The sequence below is a fragment of the Malus domestica genome, chromosome 13, assembly GCF_042453785.1.
Source record: "Malus domestica chromosome 13, GDT2T_hap1".
Taxonomy (NCBI): Eukaryota; Viridiplantae; Streptophyta; class Magnoliopsida; order Rosales; family Rosaceae; genus Malus; species Malus domestica.
In genome coordinates, this window is record NC_091673.1 from 18301998 (window position 1) to 18316074 (window position 14077).

Sequence of the window (14077 nt, forward strand, 5' to 3'; positions counted from 1 at the left end):
TATCCAATGTGATTCTCTTACTTATATGATTACCTTGAATACGATTTAGAACTTCCTATATCTCATTCATACTCTGGTAAGAGATTCTTAATCATATCATAAAGTATTCTCCCTCAACGGTTTAAAGGGTAGAAATCCTTTGTTGCACATTCACACGTCTCCATGATTAAGTAGTTTAGCCCTAACTATGCATGGACAATATCTAATGGAGTGCCTTTAACATAGTCAGAGATTAAGGACCTAACCACAAGACAACTATGATGTCTCAAGTCAAAAGACTACTTTGCATTATTTCAATTATGAGTTCTCATGCGACATGAGTATGAGAACTCCTTGTTGATCGCATTCAGTGGATGCACTCTCTATTAAGCACATACATACTTGTCTTAGTGTCATTCACACCAATGACTCGAGACCAGTCACTCTTCTCGAGAGAAGACATAATATGTACTAATCTACAAGAATCATTAATGCTATATTAGCAATCATATGATCAGAAACATTTAGGATATGTGTATGAAATAGAATGTTCTGGTGAATCTTAATTCTTTAGATCACATTCTCCTAACTACATATTCCTTGGAGTTATCGTTTAAGCGTATAACATTTAATGGGACGGCTTTAAACCATAATCTTTACCTTTACACTGAACTAATTTAGTTTAACATATGAAATTTCTGTAAAGTATCATCTTACCATTGAGTTAGGCATATTCCCAACATTTTATTGATTAACGGTAAGGTAGTACATCAATTTCTCTTTCTCAAATCGTCTGACCTCAATATTGAGGGTTGCAACCCCTTTATATAGGCTTTTAGCGAACCCCTGTCCCTTGGGCTCTCCCCAACAAGCATTTAATGCACCACTCTTTGTAGGCTTGACCCCTGACACCTTTTCGCCAACTAGCTTGGCATTCAACGACAAAGATATGGGTATCCAGTCCAGTGCACTCCTGCCCAAAATAAAGTAGTCCATTTACATTGAACACTCCGAATGCCACTCCGACATACTTTGTGTCCCATCCGGGTCCTCGCCTTTTGACTTCAAGTCATCCATTAGTTTGAATGACATATGAGTAGACCTTTTCATGAAGACTCGTGCATCAAAGTTGTCAGTCTACCCATATGCTTTCATCGGTCAGTGTTCAATGTAAATGTCAATTGGTTGGCATTGAAGCACTCGGGCATGTTCTGTTCCAAGCTTGCCAGCCCTTGGGCCCTTTCCCAATTTGGTACTTCTTTATGGGTCTTAAAGTGCCCATCATTAACAAGGTACTCAATAGAGAATGAGTTCATTGAACACGATCAAACATGAATTCACGTACTCATGTCATATGAGAACTGACTAGTTAGATAATGCAAAGTAGTCATTTGATCTGAGATTCCACAATTGTCTTGTGGATACGTCGTTGAGCATTGGATGATGCATCACAACCTTATGGTTTGTCCACACATTGTTAGGATAACTGATTTATCCACAGAGGCATGTAAGTGTACCAAAAGGGATCTCTAGTCTTAAAACGATTGAAGGATAATACTCTATGATATGATTCAAAGGTCTCTCGGCAGAGTACAAGAAATGATTATAAAGTACATTCCAAATCACATTCACAATAATCATATAGACAAGACAATCACATTGGATGGTAGACATAAATAAACTATCAACCAAGCGATGTGATCAAGACAATTGATATAGAGAATGATCATATTGCGTTGTAATTCCAAGCTGAATACATTCTCCACCTCTTCTACTTAGCTTGTATAGCCATGACATACTACTAGGTGTCACTTTTGGCTTGTGGAAGCCTTGAATATTAGCAATCACTAATCATAATCAAAGGAAAAATTGAAAGACAGTTTTAATTCACAATCGATTAGTAAGAGTTCTAATTGCTCACTACCTCGCTAATTAGAACCTAATGGACGTACACCGTGTAAGGTAGAGATTGAAGAATACAATGTAGTTGATTAAGAACAATTAAGTAGGTTAATTGTTTATGATGAGATTAATTAATATGTTAATTAATCGAACGTATAAGTTCTAAATAGGCCTAAGGTTAGTTTCAGGTTTCATGGCCCATTGGGATTAATTTGCTAATTTGATCCAAATCACAAATGGCCCAAAGGCCCAAGGATTGTCCAAAACCAGCCATAAAGAAAAGGATAAGGTGTTCACTTATATGTGAGCCCTATATAAGAGACTTTATACTTCCGTCCTCACTTTGGGTTTTATGTGAGAAAAAAGAGATCGAGAGAAAACAAACCGCTCGTCCCCCTACACCATAGCTGGCCACATAGGAGGAAGATTGCTTGCACTATATCTTCCTCCCATGTCACTCATCTCTTCTTTACATCCTACTTTGGTGTGGAGACTTAGAGGCTTCCTTTCTTGGAAACTTTGGAGATTCCTATTTCACCATCCAAATCCAAGAAGCTAGAGTTCCAAAGGAGCAAAGGAGAGCAAATGAATGAAGACCATCACTTGGGGGCAATAGCCTTTGCAAATGCAAACAGGATCTACAAAGTTGTAATGGTTTTTAGCTCTCTTGTGAATTTGAGTTGAGTCAAGGTTTCACCACACTACTAAGCTTTGAATTTTATGAGTAAATTTTGTTTTTGAATGCATATGAGTTAGCTTTCACCTTTTAATTGTTAATTATGCTATGTATGTTGCTCAAATAATCTTAGTTTTGCTAATTTTTTTTCTTTCATACACGCGCTCCACGTCACCTCATTCACATCCATGTGTTTGGTTTGAAATTTCGTCACTCGTGAAAGAGCGTGTTAAGTATGAATTCCACATTAGTGAGAGAAATGACCTTACATGAGCTTATAACAAATAAATAGAAAACTATATTTTAATCCCTAATAAGATGAAGTTTAGATTAGTGCCTGGTATAAGATTCAAAATTAAGTTTAGTCCCTATAGGTTCTAGTTTGAAATTTCATGATTTTTCTTTTTCAAAGTTTACACTAATTCATTATAATATATTTCGGTACATAATTTTTTTTTACAAGTCAATTTAAGTTTAGGTGGTTAACCAAACCGTACCAACCTTAATTAGTATGGCAATCGGTTCCCAAAATTCTTAGGTGTGGTTAACCGAACCAAATCCAAATATATTTAATTTTATTTTTTTAATCATAATTAATACGTGTAGTAATATAAATGGTTAGTTATTTACAAGTAATTGTGTTTCTACCACATGAAAGCAAAACCTAATTAGTATAAGTCCCTCTGGAGAAGAATAAGGGGGACCATTTGGAAAAGGCAGTAGTTGCTGCTTCGATGCTCTCCTTGGGCTACTTCATTTGTGTTTTCCTTTGAGCAATCACTTATATTGGTGCTACGTTCTGTAGCGTTTGAAGAGAAATTTGTTATGTATTTTCATCTTCAAACAAAAATAAGAACCGACCCAAACCAACCCGTCATTGTTGGTTAACCAAGCTGATCGGTTTTAGACCCAACTTGGTTAGTTTCGGTTTGCAATTTGGCCCAATTAACCAACTAGGTCGGTTTGGTTTCGGTTTTGGCCCAAAACTGACCCAAACCAACCCACGCCCACCCTTACTGATTTGTTTTAGTGTTTTCTCATTTAGGTTTACTTACGATTGGAAGAACTAAAATGTACATACTAACAAAATCAAAATTAAGGTGGAGACATTAAATAAAATTACACATTGAATAACAAAAATAGAGTATGAATTTTAATAAAAGTACTTGAAAGGATTAAAATCAATATGTAATCTAACACCAGGTTTTTTATGTTTTTATTTTTTTTAAGACTAATGTTCAAAAACCCCATTAGAAAATTAGGATACTTTCTGTATTACTAATTGATTTTATAGTAGAATCACAATTTTCTTCTAGTATCAAAAATACCATCCGCTGCAAAGTTCGTTATGCTGAGCGCTTAATCAGGACAAACAGTGACTCAGTGAGTGGGCCGATCTCTCATTGTGGTCCACGATTCTTGCTTTTGTTATGGATGAAATGATGTACGAAGCTTGTCACCATGCATGCCTAATTTTTTTATGGACATGGCGATGACCAGTTTGCAGCACCGAACTGGCTAGGCAGTACCAGTAGGCACTGCTTTTTTTACATATGATTTATTCCACACCTGTCAAAGGACATGACAATTACTAACGAAGTTGGCACGCGAGAGAGATTGCCACTGCATGATGTACCCAAAAGGAGAAAATATATGTATTGGCAGAATATGTGTTGAATTAGATGGTTCATTAAAAAAAAAACAATAAAAACAATAAATAAATAATCTAAAAAAGTTAGATGGTTCTGTTTAACAAAAGGTACTACATGTTAATCCTTTCAGGAATGGTTCCCACGGAGACACATATGCATATTAATAATTGAGAATTCAACACTAAAATTTTATCTTATCTTATGTTATCTTATGCGGCTCAGCAATAACAGAGAATTAAACTTTATCCTTAATTATCATTCATTTTTTTCTTTGTACTTTTATATTTGTTCTTAATTATCTTTTCATGCACACGTCTTTTTTTCGTTTTACGTCCAGACTGATTAGAGGTTGTGGACATTATACATATACTAAAACTTAATTTTTAAGCATTGTTCATTAACAATGAAGGGGCGAAAATGCCCTCAATTTCTTCTTTGGATAACATATTGTTTAGGTTTTCTATAGTAAAAAGTTGCTTTTGCCGTTCCCAGTCACGAGCCTTTCAGAGCAAGTCCAGTGGGGGTGATGGCCCAATAGACCAGGGACCATTTAATTGCAATTGCCTCCCTCCCTTGCTCCAGCCCATGCGGGAGATTGGGCTCGGGTGAAGCCCGCGTGAGAGGGGAGGCGGGAATCAACAGCCCGAGTGCGTGAGGGCGTTGATACAAGGCTGATGTCATGATGACATCAGTCACGTTATAAAAATAATACAAAATTAATAATAAAAAATGTAAAAATAAAATTAAAAATTAAAAAAAAAAAAAAATTTGATTTAATTTTTCTATAAATCGACTTCTTTCTCTGCTTTTGTATCTCTCTCTTGCCATTCTCAGTTTCTTCTACTCTCAACTCTAGCTTTCTCTGTCTCCAAAATGGCGATTTTTCTCGCCCTCCAACCTTCCATCTTTCTCTCACGAATTATCAACAACGGTGTTTTCTTGTCGGAAAAATCACTCAGCCGCTACAACTTCTTAGATTTTTCAATTCGATCCGATCCAATTTTTATACCCAGAAAAGTTGGCATTTCCTGGTGAGTTTTACTGCTTTCTAAGTATGGGTGTTTTATTTTTTTTTTTTGTGGTTTTGGATTTGCAGATGGGTTTTGTGTTTATGTTGCTTTTTGTGATTCTGTTTGTAGGCTCGGGTCCTCCTCTTCTTCTTCTTCACCCAAACCAGCAACCCCACCTTCGATTGTTACCGATGAAAACATCACGAATTGAGGCGCAACACCAATGCTGTAACAGTTATAAGAAAAGAGCTTCAAACCCACAAAGGTATTCCTTTTTTTTCTTTTTTTTTATTCCGAGTTTCTGGTACTTTCCGTTTTTCTGCTTCCAAAAAAACACTGAAGAGACGGGTTGCTTTGAGGATGATGTGAGTGTCTGATGTGATTTTCTTAATTTTTTTTTATTCAGTCGCTTTAATGCATTCTATTGTTCAGTATGATAAATAGGATTCTTTATTAGAAATGACAAGTAGAAATGTAGAGGTAGATGATTCTCAATTAGAATAATTGCATTCTCCGTACCTTGCGCAACTACTTTGGAAGATCAAGTTGGAGGCTTGTAGATACTTTGGAACATAAAATGTTTCCTTTGTTCAAGTGGTGCTTATTTTGATTGCATTTCGAGGATGTTGTTGGTGATGCTGTTCAGATTTGCATGAATATTTTTGGGTCATATATTAAAAGATTGGGATATTTTCATATTTTGGGGTCATATAATAAAAGAGTACAATGTTTTCATCTTTTTTACGCTGTCTTTTGATATAACACAATGTCATTTGTACTTTCCGCACATTTCTAACAACACATCCATTGCAGGTCACTGAAGCTGATATCGAAGTGTTCAAAGCAAACTAGAAGGGATTTTATTTTTAGAAGAAGGATTTGATTGATCTTTACAGCTAGTGCAAGGGGAATATGAATAGGTATTAGCTTTATTTTTCACTGCATTTATCTTTTTGGTCATTTGGATTCCTGTTTCTGTTTGATACTTGCATACTGTTCTATTCAATGATAGGTTCTGATCCTAAACTCGATTCACACTGTTTCAAGGAAATTCTTATAAGGCAATTGCTACAGGTACGTGTATGTTTATTAAGCTTCAATCTTGTAGTGAAATTTCTGGGATTTTGGTTCATGTGTTAATTTTAGGTGCTTGGATATAATGTCTATATTTATGTGATTGAAGGATTACATGGATTTCGAATTATTCATTGAACATAGTCATGTTGGTTTCAGTTATTACATTACATTTGCTCATTCCGTGGATTATATCTTTATGGTTCTAACAAATCTGAGCTTATTGTCAAAATATGAATTCATTCTTTTAAATCCTTATTATATCCAAATGAAGTCTCTGTCTCTTTTATCTTTAAAAAATCAAAAAATAAAATAAAATAAAATAAAATAAAATAAGAGAAAATTTTAGTCCTTCTACCACAAATGTAAGTCAATGTTACTATGAATCATCTTTTTCTGAGTTCAGTCCTGGCTTGAAAACCATGGCCGATTGGTTCTTAAAGATATTTAAAATAGAACCACATGTGATAAGATTCACTATGAATGTTAGATCAGATGGCCCTTTTAGTTAGCTCCTTAGAGTTAAGAGGGGCCTTATTTTGAAGAAGCTGAGATCCCCTCAAGCCTTACTCGCAATCAATAAAAGGACATGATATGCAAGGTAAAAGAGTTGGGAATGTTTTGTAATCTATTACTTCCATTCTTCTTTGCCTAGCATAAGATTTACCACTTCCCTTTTAAATAAATTTTATGCTCAGGTCCAGTCCATGTTTTTTTAACAATGTTGTACCATTCATTATATAGTTTCACAAAGATCATGCATAATTCTTGCTGAACTTGGTTTGCTTTTCTTTTGTTTAGGGATGGAGTGAGCGAATCACAGTTCAACCAAGTCTTCAACGATGAATTGAGCTAGATCATTGAGGTCTCTTTGTCAAGTTAATTTTTCATTCTAATTGTTTCGTGGAAATAGAAAATGTTCGGACCTGAATTTCCTTATTCTATAGTTATAGATAGTACTGGTAGCGTGCACTTTTGGTTTTACTTGGTTAAGGTATAAGATCAATTAAGATAGTATTGTTTTTTCACCTTCCAGCTACCAGTTTGTTGTTTGGCACTGTAAATTTGTAAATACAATGTACAAAAAAAAAAAATAGGGTTAGCAATTTGCTTCCATTCTGCTTGCTTTGGCCAAACTGTAAATTTATTGCGCTGGAAGTAGCTTTACTCCTTGTATAATTGAAGTGTTTTTGACTCTCTGTGGTTATGAGTTACAAGATCAAATTGTGAATTTTTTTTCTTCCATTTGTGTTTTCTTTTTCAAAAATTAAGATAGAAAGGGAATGCTATCATAATTGGGGGTTTTTTGTTTTGATATTCATATGTGTACTTTAGTGGGTACAAAAAAAGGAGATTTTGTTTTGAATGGTTAAAATTTGGTAATTATACTGAAATTATTGAACTATTTTATTTGTTGTAGGCGTGTGAGATTAGCTACACAAACAATGGGGAACTTACTACTCGAGAAACCAAGTGTTAAATAGACTATGAAGTCCTAATAAAAATATAGCATTTAAACCTGTTGACTCTTTGAATCCCACTTTTGAGCTTTTGGTACATGGTTTCGGAAATTTTTATTTGGCTAGAGAAAGTGGAAGAATATGGGAAGAGGAGAATTACATGCTTTAGAAGAAATGCTGCATTCTTATTTGTGTAACTAGTTGTAGGTTTGCAAAAACAGTTAGACTGCTGTTGTTTGTCTTTTTATGGTTTCATTAAGCTCTAAAAAACATTGAAAAGAAATCAAACTTAATGGACGTAAAGCAAACAAAATTTTGACAAAAAATGCAATTGTTTATAAATGTCGGGTTTTAGACTGTATATGTTTTGTAAAGAAAATTTAATCTTTTTTACAATTATGCTTTTTTCAATTTTGCATTGCTTTGAGTGGAAAAAAAAATATTTTACTTTTACTGTTTTGTGTGTTTAATTTGTAATTTCACTTTTGCTGCAGATTGTTATGGAAGCACTTTATATGAGTTGCAAAATGCTCTTGGTCAAATAGAGAGAGAAAAAAAGGGGAAATGTGAGTCGGGCAGTTAAATAGTGTAAAATTTTAAAATTACAAAAGTTTGTTAGTTGTGTTAATAATTGCTTTTACATGTGTATGCTGGTATTTGTATCATTCTTTTTGCATATATATGTTGGTATGCTTCATGAGTTGGTGTGCTTAAAACTTAATGTTCTTTGCTATACACTATTTCTGTTGCAGTCCTATTAGATTTGGAATGTGATTGTGTAAATTCTAGTATATCTTGGAATATCTCTTATATTCCTATTAGTAGTTAATATCATATTAAGAATTGTAATCCTAAAAGAAAATGAATTAACCTTCCCTACTACTATAAATAAAGGCACAATGAGGTGGAATAATAGACACCCACAATTACACATCTCTCTCTTCTCTCTATCTATGCCACACCTCTTTCTCTCTTTGGCCTCCATAATTGTTTAGTAAATTATGCCTACAACACGTTATCAGCAAGCTCTTGACGCTGCGTTAAAGAGAGTTTTATCTTCAATCAGGGAAGTATTACGTTTTAATCATTATTTTCATGATTAATTTAATTATTTTATTGAATTAATCTACATGTTATTGATTTAATTTAATTTTTTGTGTTGAACGTGATACAACGCATTGAAGATACAATTCCGACTTTCTGAGAAGGATCTTTTACAAATTCAAAGGCTTTTGCTGTTTTCTGTCAATCAAGTAAGCATAACATAAATTAAAATATTTGAAACGACCTTGAAGCATGAAAACATTCCCCATGATGCATGAACCCCCTATGTTTATATTTTCCTTCCAACAAAGATATTGTATATGTTTCATATATTTGTCAATATATATATTTGTTTCATGCATTACGAAGTTTTTGCTATGTGGAATTTGTGAGTCAAAGAAACAAAATAAAATAGAAGCATAATTATTTTTGGGTTCTGAAAACCCTAATAATCTGAAGAAAAAAAAGAAGGAAAAAAAGGGGAACTAACCACGCAACTGTGAGACAGCAACCCTTTTTTTTGGGCTTTACTGCGCGTGTGACAAACTAGGCCGGAAGCCTAGGTTATTATCGTTGGGCCTATAGCACCTCTAGCCCACACTTAAGACTCCAATAGCTGACTAGGCTTGTCCTGTTATTCTCCATCGGTCTGCATTCAATGGCAAGCTTCCAGCTTGCTTTGTACGCTGGGCTGCACATAAGCTTTTCCAAGCCCAAATCTCGACCTGTAGCCAACCTGAAACTGGGCTGGTTTTTCCTTACTCCCACCTGGGCTTCCTTTTTGTTTTAGCCCGCTTACCAGCCTGTCCTGGATTGCACAGCCAACAACCTAAGGCTGTTGGGCTATCACTTTTCCTCGACCTATAACACTGCAACAAGCATGCAGCTTGCTTTGCATGTTATTATGCTGCCAATTGTAACCTACTCGAGCCCAATTTGGGCCTATTTTATTGTGTGGCCTGCAGCCAACATTAAATAATGTGTCTTGACAAATTTTATTTTTTGCTTCTACAATCGACCCCGTTTAGTCCCGATCTATTGAATTAATCAAAAGTGACCTGCAATCCATTAATTTGATAATGAATTCAAAATTATTGACCTGAAGATCACTTTTGGACATTTACGATTCAATATTTTATTTCTTTTCTTTGAACCGTTGACTTACTTTCGTAGTCCCAAAGCTCTCACACTTGAGTTCCCGAAGAACCTCAAATCCACTACACTTAAATCAGCATATTACATTCTATGTTCTTACAAGAACCTCTCTTTTATGAACTAAACATTCATAAACTAAATTGAACCTGTAGTTTCAAATTTAGTGCCTTAGAAACCCGAAGTTTTCATAAAACAAATACACCTAAGAAAACCCGACGTTTTTCATGAAAACCATGTCTTAGAACTCGAATATTCTAAATTTGATTCTTATGGATGATTCATTCCCATAACACCAATCATAATCTTGTTTCTTCCAATTCAGTGGATTGCTGAACCTTCACAAGTTCGATTTCCCTTATTTTGGACGTTTCTAATAGAAACCATTTCATGTGGGGTACAAGACGTGAATCTCCACTTGACTATTAAAGAAGCTGAGTAACCATTGAAGCCAACAATGGCATGGAAGAGCTGAATAAGCCTCCGCCATGATCTTCACTCAAAGACTTATGTCTAAAGCATTACGAACGGAAGTACCTCCTGAACAGGGATTCCATGGCTCTTTGGCTCGCTTCTACGGACCGTCTAATCATGAAAAACATTGCCTGCAGCACACCATGATTACGTCTATGAATTAGTACAATTATGAAGTTTATAAATCCGATCGAATTTTGACTGGAGAATACTCTTCCCGTCCTTCTATGCTTCTAACTTGCCCTTGAAGCAGCAGTGTAGAAAGTGGAAGTTTACCAAATTTTCGGATCTGATTACTACCACAAACATATGGTAGAATCAGGGCCTGCCAAGGTGTGGCATCATGCTCGAATCGTGATCCTTGGTACCTAAGACCTAAAACTTCAAGAATAAAGGATAATATTCCTAAACCTTCACCCTGTAGAATCTACTTCTGCCTTGATAGAATAGATCATTGGTTATGCACCTGTTCGTGCCCCTACCAATATTGTTAAAGAGTATCATTCTAGTAGTCAATATGTGAGACTAATTTTGCTCCACCAAACATCATTGGTAGAGCATAATTTTGACATGAATAGCCTTATTGGCCGAATCCACCCTAGTAACTTTGGTTTACTTTGTGAACATTTTTCCATCTTCTTGGATTCACGTTTGTTGTATGTTTTACTTATCAATAATCTTATTGATATTGTCCTCGAATATGAGTTAATTGAATCGTGTTTCTTAATACATGTGACCGATTCAATTAAACATGTGATTAGGTAGCAATGTGGGAAAGTTAGTTGTCTGGATGAATGCGTACTACACACACTAACTTTACACCTAAATCACATCTCTAACAACGACTTCAGGTCTATAAACCTGACTAAGAGCATTGGCACGCTCCTCGTTGTATGAATGGTACTGAATCACCATTTAAGGGACCTTAAATTCTCCCTGACGTTGAGTTTTTAAGGATATTCGAGATGATAATGATTATAAATGAAACCACTAAAGAAAACAGAGTGAATATCTTTGCACCACCTCCAAAATAAAAAAAAAAAATAAAAGAGTATGAAGCTTTGATTTGGGGCCAATGGGTTATCTCTTAATTGGGAATACACCATATGTGCCCGGCATGGAGCCTGGTGATTGAGCAATTTACTTGCTTTGGCATGACCTTTTGGGACACTTAGATCGAACAATGATGCTACAACGCATCTCCTTACTTGAAGTAAGGATCTTGTGCCTACATGCACACTTTGTCAAGCCTGCTTATTAGGAAAATTGATTTTCTATATCATTCCTCGCAAAGATACGAAACCACCCATTTTTCACAGTGGATTCAAGGGAATATATGTGGACTAATCTAACCAAAACGCGGACCATATAAATACTTAAGGTTTTGGTTGATGAATCGACAAACTGATCACATGTTTGTCCACACACATTACTGCTAAACCTCTTGGCCGATTAAGGGTTCACCACCCTACTTATCCCTTAAGGTCTGGGAGACTGGATAATGCCAGAGAATTTATATCTATGATTTTCGATAAAGTATTGCATGTAGTTTTGGGTTTATAATTGAACATCTAATTCTCATGTTCACCCCAAATAGCCTCGCCTAGTGATCATAAAGCGCAATTTAAATAATAGCCCGAATTTTGGTAAATGTACCAAGTTTTCAGTTTCTGCCTAAGACTATGCAATCCTTGTATGCCGTTATGTTAGTCCACCTTGAGGCCCATTGCCACCTAACCTATATGACATTACAGTTGGTTACTAGGTACGAACCTGACGATTTTCGTATGTACGCATTTAGGTGTGCATCCTATATGCCAAGTTGCGTCGTCGCAACATACCACCATGGGTTCTCAATGAAGGATGTGTATCTTTTGTTGATCATGATTCTCCTTCACACTAGCTCTCTTCGAGCCCTTGCATGCGATCTCTTTACCGCTCATTTGCGGGTTGTCACTTTAATGAGACAGTCTTCTCGCAGTTAGGGGGAGATAAAAACGTCAACGTTCATGTAGAACGGTGTGAATTTGTGTAGACCTTGCCCACTATGTCTCATCTCGATCCCCATACTGCACAAGTGTGATAAGAAAGTGCGATGAATTCTAGTTTTTAGAATGTTGCTCCAGATGCATTCCTCTGATCTAGCTCAAGTGACGAGATCATATACCAGCTGCAAACATGTTTGCAAGTATAGACGTACTTAACGTACGTCGAGTCAACATCCCTAGAGGGTGTGCCTCCCCTATTGGACGATTTAGACGCCCATGTTGGACGGTCCGGTACACTGGCGGATAGCCAATCAATCTGTCTTGACCTAGAGCACGACATATCACTTGGTTCGTAGGATTCACTTCCCTGGAAGAGGAAGACACGGCACAACAATGAATCTAAACTCGATCGCTGTCTCAAATCATTCCCATCTCATGAGATTAATCTGGATTTCTCCTAAGACTTAAAGTTCTTGGTCTAGTATACTAGTTTGGATGAGCTAAATAGAATTGAAATGAGATTATCATTGATGATGTTTTCATTTATATGGTAGCTACCGACATAAATGAAAAGCGACGATATTGAACCATGTTCCGTTGATTAAGTGACAACGTAGAACTGATTGGACAACTAAAGTTACAATCCAGGTCAAATTCCTTACCAAAGTGTGTATTGGACCTGTCGTTCCTACATTGCCCAAGGTAACCCTGTTGTGTTACAAGTGGGAAAGGAAGCGTTATGAGATGAATGAAGTCGTGTAATACGATGCACTCCTTACGGCTCAAGGTTTCTCTCAAACGTCCTGTGATTGATAGCAGCATTATGAAATGTGGTTAGTGTTTTCTCCATAGGGATATAGATACGGAGATTTACATGTAAGTTCTCGAAGAATTACATGGATTGTTTCAAATAGTTCCAAAACCACGAAACACCCTCTTAACTTGTTTTGAGGCGTTCACTTATGGATTGAAAATTCCAACGGATATGGTATACCCGTCTAAGTGATTATTTGATCAGTCAGGGATGAATTATGCCCTTGTGTGTTAAACTATGAAGTCTTATTCCAAATTGCTAGATTTACAGTTTATGTTGTTAACACAAATCTCACTAAGAATCCAGAAGAGCTTGAGAAAACTGCCTCGCACCTGAAGATGAAATTTGAGATGAGGATCTTGGGAAAACTCGTTTATGCCTTGACATGAAGTTGAAGCATTGCTCTGACGGTATTTTGGTCTACTAGTCGAACTACACCTTAAAGGTGTCACTTTTGAGTATACCTATGATCGTCCATACGTTATATGCAAATGAGACCCTTGAAGAGATTATGGAATCCGAAAGTCCATATCTAAGTTCAACTTTGCGCTTCGTTGTACTTAGCTCATTGTATTTAGACAGGACATCTCATTTGCTGTTGATCTTGGTAAAGATGCAGCACCGCGCCAACATGCATCCACTGAATTGGTATTAAAGACGTACCCTAAAGGTACTACATGGGCAAATCCTAACGCATCTCGAGCGGATCCAACCCCCCTAATCCTCGAAATGATGCTTGCCTTATTTGTTATGCTAACACTGGTTACTTATCAAACCCGCACAAGGCAAAATCCCTAAATGGTTATGTCTTTACCGTTAAGGATATCGTAATATCTTGGAGGTCCATGATAT

At 36.1% G+C, this 14077-nt stretch overlaps 1 long non-coding RNA gene across 2 annotated transcripts; it reads left to right on the top strand.

The window, feature by feature from the left end:
* The first annotated feature begins 5025 nt into the window (after positions 1–5025).
* On the top strand, positions 5026–7409 carry LOC114820702 (uncharacterized). 2 transcript variants are annotated; one of them, XR_011575016.1, is made up of 5 exons: positions 5026–5240; positions 5349–5484; positions 6033–6139; positions 6232–6293; positions 7095–7409. It is a non-coding gene; the product is annotated as an uncharacterized lncRNA (long non-coding RNA). The 2 variants fall into 2 exon arrangements; XR_011575017.1 differs by having other exon boundaries at positions 6267–6293.
* The last annotated feature ends 6668 nt before the right edge of the window (positions 7410–14077 follow it).